At 47.3% G+C, this 15,522-nt stretch overlaps 2 long non-coding RNA genes across 2 annotated transcripts; one reads left to right on the top strand and one right to left on the bottom strand.

Moving 5' to 3' along the window:
* Positions 1-870: 870 nt before the first annotated feature.
* On the bottom strand, positions 871-10,471 carry LOC146760869 (uncharacterized). Its single transcript, XR_014946212.1, has 2 exons — positions 9,396-10,471; positions 871-1,791 (listed from the first exon to the last, which is right to left on the bottom strand). It is a non-coding gene; the product is annotated as an uncharacterized LOC146760869 (long non-coding RNA).
* On the top strand, positions 1,425-2,751 carry LOC116653535 (uncharacterized). Its single transcript, XR_004307587.2, has 2 exons — positions 1,425-1,613; positions 2,178-2,751. It is a non-coding gene; the product is annotated as an uncharacterized LOC116653535 (long non-coding RNA).
* Positions 10,472-15,522: the final 5,051 nt, after the last annotated feature.

The raw sequence follows: 15,522 nt of genomic DNA, 5'->3' as shown, positions 1-15,522 counted from the left end.
CTCATCATAAATCAGCTCCTTTCTTTGGAACTGAAGGTGCCTGCCAGAAATAGCACTCCTCCGGAGCTCTGCCAGGTGATGCTAATGGCACTGCCCCGATGCTGTGGCTGTGATTGCTCCTCTCCCGCAGCTGCTCCATCAGCACCCCACAGAGCTCCCACCCCCTGCCAGCAATCAGCCACAAGCCCGCGGAACAGATCCCAGCAGTGCCACGGATGGCACCGGCTGCCTCTCCTCCAGGGTCAGTTCCTCTCCTTAGCAAGTGAGGGAGGGCTCCTGTGTCTTGTGGAGTCACTAAATTAGGAATCATTTCTCCAGTGTTCACAACTGCAGCATCCAGGAGTCTGCTGTCTGACTGCGCCATGTGCTACAATGCTACAGGGGCGGCTGCGGGGCGTTCAACCAGAGGGGAGCAGTTCACAGGGCCGGTTTGCTCCGCAGCATCTCGGCAGGTGGATGGTCCCTTTGCAGAGCTCTGCTGGGAGAAACAGCCCCCAGAAGCTCTGACTTCAATCAGTGAATGCTGTGCTGAACCTCACTTCAACCTCAACATTAAACAGAAGCGTTTTGTGAGTCTGTAAAGCAGTGCCTGAACTGCAGCCTGTTTCTCAGGCCAGTTCAGTCTTGTGGTCTCGGTTCCTTTGGGCTCTCAGTGACCGTGCAGCAGCCAGCGCCTTCTGCAGCTCCCTTCCACCCTGGGCATGTTTGCACAGCAAAGCCGATACAAGCTGGCGGCACCACAGTGCTCATTAATTTTTGGTTGCATTTCTAATAATGGTGCTCAGTAATTAGCGTTACCGTGTGATCTATTCCAGTTTCATCAAACAATGCTGAATCCGCCTGTATAATGAAAATAGGCTCCGTTCTGGATTTTTGCAGCTCGACTACTACATAAAAATCTGCTTTTATTAACAGTAATATTTAACAGCAAAAGCAAGAGGTGTTGATGGAACCAGGCACAGCCCTTAATACTTCCCGCAGCAATGGCCCAGCCAAAGCACCTCCCTGATAAACTCTGACGTGAGGGAATGTATTACGCACCGCACAATTACTATTTATAGAGAAAAGAACTAATGGGAATAAAACAAGAATATTATGCTGTGTTTCTTCTTCTGCCCCAAATGCTTCATTTGTTTCGTACTCCTGAGTCTTGGAAGATGTGGCTCAGTGCAAATACCGAACAGTAATTCAAGCCAGTGTAAACCACACTGAAACAGGAGGTGCCCCAGCTTTGCCCATCAGTAAAGCAGGCTCTCCGTGCAGTCTGCAGTCACAAAGGACAAGGCACAGAACATGGGAGAATCGAGTCCTGGAAGTAGCAAGCACCGCAGTTGGAAAGTAACGTTACATGATGGTAAGTGATTGGGGAGAAGGAAGACGGGTGAGCGGCAGTGCCGGGGCTCACAGTGCTTCTCGTCCACCAGGAGGCACTGCAATAAACGCTGCCTTGTGCAGGAGGAGCCCGGAGCTGGAGCCTGAGGCTGGATCCATCCCACGCGGCTTTTCCCATCCTACTTTAGTCACACTTTGCTGCTACAGCAACAGGCAGCGCTGCCAAGGAAGGTGACCCCGGCGTCAGCATCGGGCTCGTGCAGGGAGTGCGCGCTCAGAAGGTAAAACCGCGGAGGGACAAAATGGAACAAAGGGATTTAATTATCCGAGCTGTACAAGAAGTCCTTGGGTGAGGCAAGAACTCACCAAACTCATCAGTCACGGTTCAAGTCCTTAATTTCCCAAAACCTCCCTCTTTATCATGAAAAATGGGCTTGTTACGTTTCTTCCTCATTTCTTCTGCAAAAGAAAAGAAAGAAAAAATAAAAAAGAAAGAAAAGGGAAGGGCAGGGAAGGGAAGGGCAGGGAAGGGCAGGGAAGGGAAGGGAAGGGAAGGGAAGGGAAGGAAAGGGAAGGGAAGGGAAGGGAAGGGAAGGGAAGGGAAGGGAAGGGAAGGGAAGGGAAGGGAAGGGAAGGGAAGGGAAGGGAAGGGAAGGGAAGGGAAGGGAAGGGAAGGGAAGGGAAGGGAAGGGAAGGGAAGGGAAGGAAGAGAAAAGCTGCCATTGCCTGCAGTTTTGCTGCTAAAGAAAGTGCACATTTTGGAACTTCCTAAACACTACCAACAGGCAGCTCTCAGAATCTGAAAACAAAACTTCTTTCTTGGCTAATTTTAGCTTTTGTTACAGTGAATTCCATGTGATAAACGAGAGAGAGGCAGAAAGGTGCAAACCCAGGCAGCCCTGTGAGTCGAGGTGCCCACATTATGAACACTGGCACCTTATTGGCCAAGCCTTCCTCTTCTGCCTGCTCCCCATCCAGCGTTTTTCTTCAGTGTTTCAATGGCAAGAGGGAAGAAGAAATTAACTGAAGTGTACTCATGTGAGTCAGCTCTGGCTGGAAAGCGGGACCCAGAGGAGAAAACACGATGGTGTAGAGCTATCTTAGTACAACAAAATTGTTAACAGCAAAATAATCGCTATTTGCTTAGCTGCAAGTAACTGGGGAGCACTGTGGCTGCTCTCATTAATACCCTATTAACACAACTGGCTGTTGCGCTGCGTGGCAGTGGTGTTAAAGCCATGGGGGAATGCAGGCGGGTGATGATGAGGGGTGAGGAAGAGCCCAGTTCTGCCCCACCACACCCTCACCCATGTGTCACTGCCATCCATGTGTGATGCACATCAGACCTGCCTGGAAGTGGCCAAATTCCACCTTCATCCTTTCTCAGCTGAATAAAAAACAAAACTGTCTGAAATGTGATTGAGAGGAAAGCTTCTTCCCTTTAACCTCATGCAAGGCATGCCCTCTCTCTGCTAACTGTATCCTCGGCTACATTAAGAAAGGGGTGGCCAGCAGGGACTGGGAGGTGATTGCCCCCCTCTACTTCACTCTTTTGTGGCCCCATCTGCAGTGCTGCATGCAGTATTGGGGCCTCAGCACAGGAAGGACATGGAGCTCTTGGAGCGGGTCCAGAAGAACCACTAAGATGGTCAGAGGGCTGGAGCAGCTCTGCTGTGAGGAAAGGCTGGGGGAACTGGCCTTGTTTAGCTTGGAGAAGTCTCTGGGGAGACCTCATTATGGCCTTCCAGTACCTAAAGGGAGCACTTAAACAGGAGGGGGTACAACTGTTTGTGTGGGTGGATAGTGAAAGGACAAGGGGGAATGGTTTTAAACTAAGACAGGGGAGGTTTAGCTTGGATCTTAGCAGGAAGCTTTTCCCCCCAGAGGGTGGTGACGCACTGGAACAGGTTGCCCAAGGAGGCTGTGGATGCCCCATCCCTGCAGGCATTCAAGGCCAGGCTGGATGTGGCTCTGGGCAGCCTGGGCTGCTGGTTGGTGACCCTGCACACAGCAGGGGGTTGGGTCTGGATGAGCACTGTGGGCCTTTGCAACCCAGGCCATTCCATGATATGATTCTACCCTCTGCCCAGGAGCTGCAGCTGCCATCCAGGAGAGCTGGCTGCCATCAGTGTGCAGCAAACACTGCACAGTAGCTGTGCTGCCATCCAACCAGAAGGCAATGAGAGCTGTGCTGGGTGCTTGGACCACATCTCACTATTGCCAGTACCTCCAAATGGCTTCTGTGAAGCAAAACACTTCAAAATACTTCTCTCAATACTTGGCTCATCTGATTTTCATCCTGTGCTGCAAGAAAAAGCTAAAATACTGCCTGGAGGGAGAATGAAGATGAGCAAATTAGTGAGTATTTTGATTTCTTTCTGGCAAAGAAATGTAGAAAAGTCAGTTACAAGCATCTTCTCAGAGCCCTTCTCCTCCCACAGGGAGACTGAGGACACTGAGGCTGAAACATCTGATGTATAACTGGCAAAAGAATGAGGAGAAAGCAGTCAGGTTTGTGCCACATCATGGGATGGAGGCGGTGCAACTGAGTCAGGTCACTTCCCCCAGGCATAGGAGCCATCGTGCTGCTTCACCCAAAGATGGTCAACTGCTTTACTGCTTTCCAGGTGCCTTCACAGGCAAGAAATATTTTAAAGATTTATTAATACTTATATATATATATATATATATATATATATATATATATATATATATATATATATTTTAGAGCTCGCTGCAAAAAGGGTGAGTAAAGAAGTCAGTGGGATAATGCACACGTATACATTTAGATACACATTTAAATATAGAGAAAAGTGCAAGAGGCCAAAATACATGTCAGTGTTCAAAGAGGCAGATTGGAGTGGAAATAGATCTGTTGGTCAGAAATAAATCCCAGATGAAAAACTGAAAAGCAGCAGTAGGGTTCAAGTCAGTGAACTGAGAGTGCGGTTATTATTTCATGACTCTAAGAATTAAGAAGGATGGCTGGGGCATCGGGTGGGTGCAGAATTTCTCAGGGCTTTTGGCTTTGTGAAAATGGGAGCCCTGAAATAACCACTGATGAAAGACAAACTCCACACTGAGAAGGAATGGGGCTAATGGACATGAAGGGGTGTGTTGGGGAGGGACCTGCAAGGACCAGCACCAGCTGTGGCTCAACCATTGCCTGCCAGAGTGTGAGACACGGACTGAGCACTGGTTGCCTGAGTTACAATGGGGAGGATGGGACGTGGACTCAGTGCTGGTGTTGTGGGTGACAGTGGGGAGGATGTCAACAGCAGTGCCATAAGGGATGGAGACATCCAGCTTTGTAGTCTGGAATGCAATGAGTTTGAAAGATACCTGAGGAGGTCTGGACAGTAATAACAATTAACACAAATACCTCTCCTGCACTGGCACTGAATACCAGGCTGGGGGCAGCTCTCCAATGGGCTTCGAGAGGCTGTGACGTTTCCTGGCTCAAGGAGATCTTGTGGTGCATGCTGTGCAACAAGGGCTCACTGCAAAACCATGCAGTCCAACTTCCCCAGTGCTAAAAAGCCTTCAGCAAATTAGAGAGAGGGCAGAAAGGAGCCGCAAAAATAATTTGGCTATTAGAGAAAGTTCTTTACCCAGAGAGACTTAAAGAGTTTAATCTGTTCAGTCCATCAGAAAGACGATTAGGAGAAGCCTTGATTACAGTATCTAAGTGCTTTCACAGGGAGAAAACAACAGGTATTAAAGGTCTCTCTAATCTAACCGAGGCATAACAAGAAGCTACGGGCAGGAGCAGCAGCTGGGCAGATCCCGGTGGGAAAGAAGTTTGGGGAGGTTCTGTAATGAACTGCAGGGAAACAAGCAGAAAGGAAACGGGCTAATTGGCCATTTCCTCTTCTTTCAAAATAAATAAACCAAAAACAAAACAAAACCAAAAATAAATAAACCCACAGTAACGGCGGTGAGACACTACACAGACTGCCCAGTGCTGGTGCCCTAAATATCTCCTATTCGTGCCCCTGCAGACCGAGGAGTCTGCAGCTCGAGCTTCACTCCCCCTCGCCGTTCTTAGGGATGCCTTACGGAGCAGTGACGGTAAATTATTTTGCTAGATGATTATAGTCTGTACGGTGGAATTGGAAGCAGATAACACAATCACTCTGCCAATAAGCAGTCAATGCAGGCACTGTGGGAGGTGTAATAGTTTTTCATGGCAGTTCCTAGAGAATTGATTAGCACTTGGCTCATTAGCTCAATAGCAATCAATGACTCTAAACAGCCTAGATACTATTCTTGCACGTCAGAATTGCATAATAAAAGTCCTGATGACAGATTTACTCCTCACACATTCGCAGCACAGGGCTCCACAAAGGAGAGAAGAAACACATGGGGCTGAGTGGGGGAGATGCAGAGGGGGCAGTGGGGCTCAGTGGGACAGAGCCCATGGGGAGCAGCTGTGTGCCCCGCGGGGTCAGAAAACCCTTCTAAAGGTCCATCAGTGTAACCAAAACAAAAGCATTGTAATCCCCAGGAGCTTAGTGTTGTACCTGTCATCATTCAGAGAGATTAAAAATGTTTTCCAAACCTCTTTAAAAACATTAAACTAAAACAAGATGGCTGATGAAGTATAAGCCTTCACCATCTTCCTGTAGAGCACAGTTCCTATTTTCCTTCTACTGACGAAGATAGGATGACTCTTCCAAGAAACTGAAGAACAACTGAACCTCACTGCTCCCTCCTATGGAGAGGCAGCTCTGGATGTCTCACAGAGAGTGAGATTAAGGGTGGAGTGTGTTGGGGAAAAGGCTGAGGGCTTCTCCTACACACAGCACACAGTGCTGAGTTACTAGAGGGCAATGGCAGGAGGTGAGCCCAAAGGGTGGCATCAGGAAAGATGGAAAACCAAGGGTCATAAGACATCTTCTGGTCCCTACATAGAAAGTGGTAAAAGCAGAAGGTCTGAAAGACCTGCTGGGACAGGCCAGAAGGAGAACTGTGTCACATCAACTCATAAGCAAACAACTTAATGAATAAATCATGGAATTGTAGCATCACCAAGGCTGGAAAAGACCTTCGAGGTCATCCAGTCCAACCACCCATCTACCACCACTATCTCCCCACCAAACCACATCCCTCAGTACCACATTTAAAGAGTTCCTGAACACCTCCAGGGACAGTGAAATACAACATATAAATGTTAAGTACGAATGTTGCGTATGGTTGGAGTGTGGCAGTACCTTAATGGTGCAAGGCCTTGGGAACAGGATTGCTGCTGAACTTCTGAGCTGTGAGTGATAAGAGGGTAAGAGACCCAGCAGATAGAGCTGCTGTCAGGAACTGCAGTATCAAAGGAGCGAGAAAATGCCAGAGACCAGATCTTGGGTAATGCCTTTCTGAATGGCACCACTCATCAATCACAACAAGGCTTTTGAAACCCCGAATTTAATGCAAACCATCATCCCTTCATCTGTAAATACAGTAATTATATAAAAACGAAACCTAAGGATGGAGACCTTGGTGAAGGGGAGAGAAAGAAATCTGATGCATCACTCGTTTTATTCATTTTCATCAAAAAGAGAAAACAACAGGAACTGAATGAATGAAGTTTTGTCTCTTTTGTGCTCTTTTGTTTCCCCCACTGACACAGCTGAGCTAATGGGGCTGTGGCAGAGTGATCCCATTGGGCTGATGGAGCTGTCTCCCGGCCATTTGATGAGCTGTGATAAAGTCCTTGATAAGGGATTGAACTGAGCTGCTGTTGGCTGATTAAGTGCCAGAAAGCAGCTGATAGATAATAAGAGAACAGAGCAGAGTTTGAGACAACTGGGAAGCGCTACCAGTGAAAACACAACCTTTGTATTACCAAAAACTCATGGTGATAGAAGGATCCACATTTAAATACCGTAGCTCTGATAGATAAATATTCACTTCAACCAACTGGACAGGAATTCACATCTGCTTTTCTTTCCCTTGTTCTCCTCTCCCCCACTAAAAGCTGCAAATTGCCATTACACCAAATATCAACATTATTGATTGTGACAAACATTGCGGAGGTTTTTGCAAGCGTTTCAATACTGAGAATTAGTTTTAATTCATTAAGTCATATGAGATTGCTACAATATCAGTGGAAATTCAAGACAGATTGTATAAGGGAAAAATTAAGTTTCCATAACTGATAATATACTTAGATGTAAATAACATTTCATTTTGGAGCAATTGCTTTATGAGTCTCTAAGTCTTATTTAATTAATCAATGCACTTTGCATCAGTGACAAACCACATACTCAGCAGATTTAAAGATGCATATTCTATTATGGGAGCATTAAGCATAGCTTTATCAGGGATTTAATAAATAAGAGCAATATTCTGGTGCGAAATACTCATAAAGAACTGGGCTCAGGGGGGCATAAATTGTGACCCGGTGGCATTTTTAAATCAAAGTATGTGTATTTCTTAGAGTCTCAGGACATGAAAAGTAGTGCCATAAGTGCTGTTTAAGGCCCCAGAATACATTTTTATAACCATGGGTAGGGGTATAAAAAAGGCCTCACAGAATGAGCACCAGGAGAGCTCCTGAGGAGAAGGCAGGTGGCATGGAGCTGGATCAGGGTGTGACCTCGCTCTGCTGTAACTGCAGGGGGAGAAGTGCTTGGCAACACCTGAACCCTCAAAGTGGTGAAATGGCAAAAATAAGAGCGTTTCAGCACCAATACTACATTATGGTAAGTCATTGTAGGGCTGCTCCTTCATAAGAGAGTGCGTGAATGACAAACCATGGAAAATGATCCCTCTGGAAGAATAGAAATAACGCTCTGAGTTCTGCAAACTGAAGTTTGGAAGCTCCAGCACAGAAATTCAGAGCTCAGAAATGCTTTGATTGGTTTCAGCCCCTTTGCACCCTCTGGAGGTCTCCTTTGAAGTAGGAAAAAAATAAATAAATGTGGTATATCTGGTTTCCTTCCAGCTACAGGGTGGTTATCTCTGCCTGCAGCCCTGAACGGCTGTCTGTGGGATGTGCTTATAGGATACGGATATGGGATGTGCACATGGGATATGTATATGAGGTGTGTGGGGGGGGATATGTATATAGGATGTATATGTGGGACACATACGTAGGGTGTGTATATGGGGTATGTATGCAGGATATGTATACATTCAGATCCCTGAGTAGAAAGTTTTCAATTCCATCTGTCTCCCATCTGTGTCTTCAAGGCAGCTTCACACACCCAGCATGAGCTGGCCTCTCCCTCCCCAGCTGAGCAGAAGTGCTTGCTACTGCCTTTCAATAATCATAGAGTGATAGAACAACCTGGGTTGCAAAGGCCCACAGTGCTCATCCAGCTCCAACCCCCTGCTGTGTGCAGGGTCACCAACCAGCAGCCCAGGCTGCCCAGAGCCACATCCAGCCTGGCCTTGAATGCCTGCAGGGATGGGGCATCCACAGCCTCCTTGGGCAACCTGTTCCAGTGCGTCACCACCCTCTGGGGGAAAAACTTCCTCCTAAGATCTGATCCAAACCTCCCCTGTCTCAGTTTCAAACTATTCCCCCCTGTCCTATCACTGCCCACCCATGTAAACATCCATTCCCCCACCTGTTTATCTGCTCGCTTCAAGTATTAGAAAGCCACAATGAGGTCTCCCCAGAGCCTTCTCTGAACTAAAACAGTCCCTGCTCAGCCCTATTTCAGATGCAGAGAAACATGGCTGGCTGTTCCAAGCCCACTCCTTGCCCTCAGTACACACACCCCAGCTCCTGGTAATGCTGACAGCTGCAGGGCAGCACACACAGCACCTCTGCAGGGCTGGCTCCAGGGGCCTCAGGTGTGCTCTGCACAGACACAGCTGTAGTCTGGCCACAGTCAGCTCTCAAAAGCCAAACCATCCCATCATCCAGCAAGATTTTTTGTTGCTACTCATTTTGGTTTTTAATAGTGAAGCTCGTAGCCTGGAAGCTGCTGTGTGCGCTCAGCACCTTGTGGTTAAAAATACCCAAATTTGCAAAGAATACAGAACACATGCTGCAAGCCACTGAGAATAAGGTTCCTACATAGTGCTGCACCAGGAGTAGTCAGTTCTACACTGCTCACCTTCATGAAAATTTGCTTTTCTCTGGGTGGCAGAACGGTCCAGAGTGTCCAGAGTACAGCTTCCATCTTAGCTTCCATCTTCTAGACAAGAGACAAAGAAAACTATCTCAAATCAAATGCATTTCAGCAGCATTAGCACTGTCCTTAAACCAGAAGGGAGGACACAAACAGGCAGACAGAAGATTACAGCTGAAAGGCCATTTAATTGTCTCAGGACAGGGGAGTCTGAGCTGCCCCAGCTCTGTGAAGGTGTGCTGCTGTTTGCAGGGATCACCCTGAGAGTGGAAGCCTGCTGGCAGAGCATGGGCTGAGCCCAGCCCAGCTACAGAGCTCTCCATTTGTGAGGTAACTTCCATACAGTTTCTCTCCCTTTCTGTGTCTGTTTTTGGAAGCATTAAAAGTTTCCTTAATCCAGTCTCCACAGTTACTGATGGGCTGCTACTGGTAGAGAGATGGTGTGTGTTCTCACAGCTGCCATTGCAGCAGGAAGAGAAACCCGCAGGGAGAGGCAGCACGTTTGGTTGGCCAAGTGACATCAGGTCAGCTTTTAGATGTACAAATATTTTTATCACATCTATGTAACGGGTTTGGGACTAATAAAAGATACAACCTACCCCTACAAACCCTGCCTCTTCTATAGCCCTCCATCATCACAGCTGCAGCAGCAAATTACAACTATTGATGTGGTATTCATAGATAATGGTTACTTCCATTGTATCATTCGTATTTATTTATACACCACATATTACGTCTCCTAACAGCAGTCTGTGTAGGACACCTGCAAGGCCTCATTCCACCATCAGGCCTTGTTTGAAACACGGTATCACTGTGTGCACGGTGACTCCTGTACTGGGGGTTCACAGAGCACTTCAGTGTCCGGGGATGGAGGAGAAACATGAAAACTCCTAAGTACAAATCACTGTGAACCTTCCAAAACATTATGCCCAGTTTGTTAGCTTCCCCCTCAACCCTTTTTCCTATACCTACAGTCTTCCATTTCCTCAATAATGCAATATTAATTGCAACTAGACTTGTTACCAAAGAAACTTGGTCTCCTTCCCTTTCCTACCCTTTTTTCTTCCTCTCCCCTTTCACTTTCCCCTTTCCCCTTTCCCCTTTCCCCTTTCCCTCTTTACTCTTCCCCTTCCCTTCCCTTCCCTTCCCTTCCCTTCCCTTCCCTTCCCTTCCCTTCCCTTCCCTTCCCTTCCCTTCCCTTCATCTCTGCTCTGCTCTCTCCCCTTCCCCTTTCTTTTCCTCCTTCTGGATGATCATTAAAGGAATAACCTTATTCTCGGGAGATAAAAACCATTTCATCCTCTAGTCTCATTCTGTAGCTGATTGCTGAATTCGGTGGATATGAGGAATGGTTCAGCATCATTGACTCAATGAGAATTTGGCCAGTGACTCGTGTATCAATGCAGATTTCTTTTGTATGCAGTAGGTACGTATGGTTTCATTCCAAAAATTACAAATAATAGCCATAGTCTTTCTAAGTCAGCCCTGCACAGTCTGGTGCACCTGTATAAATCCTGCCCCAAATAATCTCTGCTGTAGCAAAGAATCGATGTTTTCCAAATGTACTCTTAGTCCCCAAGTTTCACAGAGCTGCATCTATCAGCGCTGCCACGTAGCACTGCTCCTTCCTTTCCTATTTCTTCCATTGCACAAACCTCATCACACATTCTGGTCTGCCCTGCAGCCAGACCTGTATGTTTTCCTTCCATTCTATGGGATTTCTCACTCACTGCTTTACAGCAGAGGTTACGAGTTATTCTGCACTGTTCTTCTCCCACGGAGGAAAGCTTTAAATGTAGGTCCCCCTGTACTATGGAGGTTACATTGTTAAAACAAACAAAGCCTTAAAAGATCACCATAAACTCTCTTGCAGTTTGACCGGGAAAAAGAACAACAGGGTTGAAAAATCAAACTTTCTATAGTGACTTCAAGGCTCTGCCCACTCATTCCCCATAAAATGGAAGTAGTCGGTAGGCTCTGCAAAGGCCCATCGCTCCCAGTGTCAGGGCAGGCTGGAAGAACCGGCATTGCAAACAAAGCCCATCCGGCTTTATCTTCAGTTCCTCCTGAGAAAAGGCAAAACAATTACTGCTGCTCCTCTGAGCACATTGTCTCGTACCAAGAGGTAATTTTGGCAGCTCCTCACTGCAATCATGTGGAAATTTTTCTTTTAAAGAACCTCAGCCAAGGTGGTTACTCTTCTGAATAGTAATCCTGGGCAGAGAAGCTATTTGCAAGCAAATGCTATAGAAAATATATTCTGCAGGTGATGAATGGGAAACGTAGAGCAGTGTCACAGCCCACAGAGAGATCACACCGTTACATTTCTTTCCTCCTCCTGCAGGATGGATCACGGTGTATCTTCTCATCCTTGAGTTTGTCATGTTCCTCATCCTCTGAGATTAAGCTTGCCAGGTTTGTAATGAAAAGCAAAAACAAGGGACAAAATGAAAAAATCACTTTCAAGCGTGCCACCTCGAATCAGAAATGAGTCTGGAGATGGCCTTGTCCAGCAGTGCCTTCCACGTCCTGCTGGCTCACATAGACTGCAGAGACCCTCTAGCCATTCTGTTGTTTGTTCTGTGAAAACATGAGCAAAAAGTGAAGGAATATCTGGAAAATTGAAGAGGCATCAAGGTGATGTGTTTATAGAATTACTGAACCATGGAATGACCTGAGCTGCAAAGGCCCACAGTGCTCATCCAGCTCCAACCCCCTGCTGTGTGCAGGGTCACCAACCAGCAGCCCAGGCTGCCCAGAGCCACATCCAGCCTGGCCTTGAATGCCTGCAGGGATGGGGCATCCACAGCCTCCTTGGGCAACAGACCTCTGCAGGCAGCCAGCACCTGAGGATCCCAACTGCATAGTGCCACCCTCCCAGTTTACCCAGGGAAGCTCATTTGTGCCCCTCATGGCCTCTGCTCATGGATATCAGCAGACTTTGTTGAAAAATGTTGGACCTCCACACCACCAGCAGCAGCAGCACAACAGTCCTTGCTCAGGTTTCACAGGTAGGGTCTGAGATAAAACAAACTGCATAATACCATCAAATCAGCAGCCACAAAATACATTATTATGGTCAGCTCTGGGGTGATGAGCAGCAGCACCGATCTTTAAATGGGATGTTTAACTGAAAGAGACAAGCAGACACCTCAGACAAGCAGTGGGATGATAGAGACAAAGCTGTGCTGAGAGATGAGTGCCTTAACGTGAGCTGCATGCAAGCAGCACTCATGGAGATGGTCCTCCAGTTCCAGAGGTTTGAATACACTCCAGCAGCACCCAAGCACCACATGTATGAGGAGCAGCCAGCAAACCAGCGCACCATGGAGCCTTTGTCAGTGCTATAGCAGCAACAGGCGGCTCCCAGCCCAAAGGTGTTTGTTGGGCTGCTGGCCCTGCTCTGTGCACAGTGTGATGCTCAGTGCTGAGACACAGCGTGGGAGGCAGCAGCAGTGCTGAGCTGCCCTGCAGCCCTCATCCATCTGACATAGGTGCTTGCTGAGGGCTTTGCTCTCAAAGAGATTTGGCAGCTCTGCTTCCCACCCCCTCATTACTGGAGACCCAGAAATCGAACAAACTTGAGATAAAAGTCACTTCTTGGCTGGCAGTGCTTGGATCACCTTCACCAGTCGCCTGTGAGCCTGCATTGCTCAGCTCTGTCTGCATCAGAGCTCCTGCCTAATGAAGAATTTGGCAGCAGCAGTCTCAGTAGGGGTTTTCCTCATGTTTCTTTTCCCATGAGATGGGAGTGTGGGATGGGGCTTTCTGTGCTGGCGTGCCAAAAGCAGTGACAGACATGGGGAAAGGCTGCTCACTGGGTGCTGTCAGACAAGCCTTGTGACAAGGCTGACCCACGCCAGCCCTACATAAAGCTGGGGCAGCAGTTTGCTATGGCTGCTCCTCGAAATAAGGTACAGACACAGATCGTGCTTGGTTTGCAGCCTGCACTGGGAAAATCAATCACGAGCTTCAGCTGCAGCACACAAATGTAACAGTTCTGTGTGCATGGCTTCGTATCAAGCACTTCATTTATTTTTTGGCTTGAAGGATTCTGATATTTTGGAACGTCAATTAACTTGTTTCTATACCTCTGAATATTTAGGCTTTCAAATCAGCCATAATACAAAGAGAAAAATGTTTAATTACAGAAACAAATATAGCAAGGGAAAGAAAAGAGTGGTAGCAGCCCAATCCCCCCAAGTAACTGGAAATTGTGCTTTACTGGTGCACATCGCAGTGTGACTGTGGGTGCTGACTGGTACAACACCGTGTGCTTAAACCCCTGTGCCCATCAGGGTGCACTCACATCACTGCTCTTCCAGCACAGAAAGGCTGCTGGGTCACCTTCCCAAGGACAGTTCCTACTCTAGATCAAAAGCAGAAGTAATTATGTCATAAATTGATAGACTTTGAGGTAGAAGGTGTCCCTATCTTCGTTTGTTCTGACAGCATTAACCTGTCTGCATGCCACTGACACCATTACTCCTCCTGCTGCAGCGCAGGTCTCAGAAGGATGTCACTCTTATTCCGGGTCCAAAAGCATCCAGGTAGGAAAGCCAGAGCCCAGCCATGCCCTGTGCTAAAGCACTGCAGCAGGTTCCTCTGCAGGCTGCACTTGCTGACTTTCCTGTTGCATCACAGGTTCCTCTCTGCCTTTCCCTGCCAGAACAAAGCACACTCTTACAGACAAGATCCTCTTCCCACAATGATCCCAGCAGGATATACTGAAGCCTTTTCAGCCTTCTTAATAAATTACAAGGCTGTATTTCTGGGTGTGCTCATTTGAGACACGTTCCCCAAGCACTCACACGGCCATGCAATGTGCTTCTTCCCTTATAATCAGGTGGACATGGAAAGCCCTTGGAGTTGGTCCCAGCAATCTGACGTGCACAATGGCAGAAGGAGGGCAAGAGCTGCCCCCACTGCTGATGCTTTCCAAGCAATGACCACATTTCCCATAGAACCAAACCCACATCTTCTTCCTGTCCCCAAAACCAAGATACAGCCACCCATCATCCTTGCGGAGCCCCAGGCAGGTGTTTGCATTTGCTTCAGTACAAATGCATTATTCCAAGTAGCCCCAGGTTACTGCATGATCCTTAGTGCTCTGACCGACTCCTGCTCAGTGTTAGCACAGTGCTGGCTACCACAGCTTTGCTAGATTTTCTATTCATTTTAATCAACAGCAATATCCTTCAAAATGATTGAATCAAATGCTGGAGAGGCCCTACAGAGTCTCAGTGCAAACATTTCTGCACAGAGATGATTTCTTGCATGCAGTTATTCCCTTTCATTGCTCTTAATTCATTTAACTCCCGCTTTCATAACTTCTTACCCGGTACACCAGAGGATTTTCTATTGAAGCCAAGGCTTTAGGAAAGTCTTTGTACATTACACAGGTCACTGGTGTTCTTCAGGTTTGCAAACTCCATAATATCCACACCCATGATACTCTTCTCTTGCACAAGAACTGGTTAAGAGCTGAATAAAGACTTCAGGACTTGATTCTGAGCTGAGTGCCAATTTGCTTAACATCCTCTATATGGAATGCAAACCAACAGCACTTTAAATTTCAGGAGTTTATTATTCTGGAATTGTATCTACTCTCTTCTTTCTGTCTTTCTTTTCTCATAGAAATTACAGAATGGCCTGGGCTGGAAGGGACCTCAAGGATCACAAAGCTCCAACTTCCCACCACGTGCAGGGCCACCAACCTCCACATTGATACCAGCCCAGGCTGCCCAGGGCCCCATCCAACCTGGCCTTGAACAGCTCCAGGGATGGACGGGGCATCCACAGCCTCTCTGGGCAGCTGTTCCAGCACCTCACCACTCTCATAGTAAAGAACTTCCCCAACATCCAACCTAAATCTGCCCTCCTTCAACTCCAGTCCATTTCTTCTTGTCTTGCTATTCGCCTTTTCAAAGAGCTGACTCCCTCTAAATCACTTTATCAGCATCTGGCCAGCTTGGTGCACATGAGAGGTGATGTGGACACATCAGCAGCTCATTACTGACAAGCATAGATGTACTGTAATGATACACATTACTAAAAAGACAAGAGAGAAAAACACATGTGCTGGAGGGAAGTGAAAAGAATGTGTGACCAA

This window comes from Coturnix japonica, chromosome 5, assembly GCF_054131305.1.
Source record: "Coturnix japonica strain WE chromosome 5, WE-NBRP24, whole genome shotgun sequence".
NCBI classification, from domain to species: Eukaryota; Metazoa; Chordata; class Aves; order Galliformes; family Phasianidae; genus Coturnix; species Coturnix japonica.
Note: the sequence above shows the minus strand (reverse complement) of the source record. Positions and strands in the feature narration are given on the sequence as shown.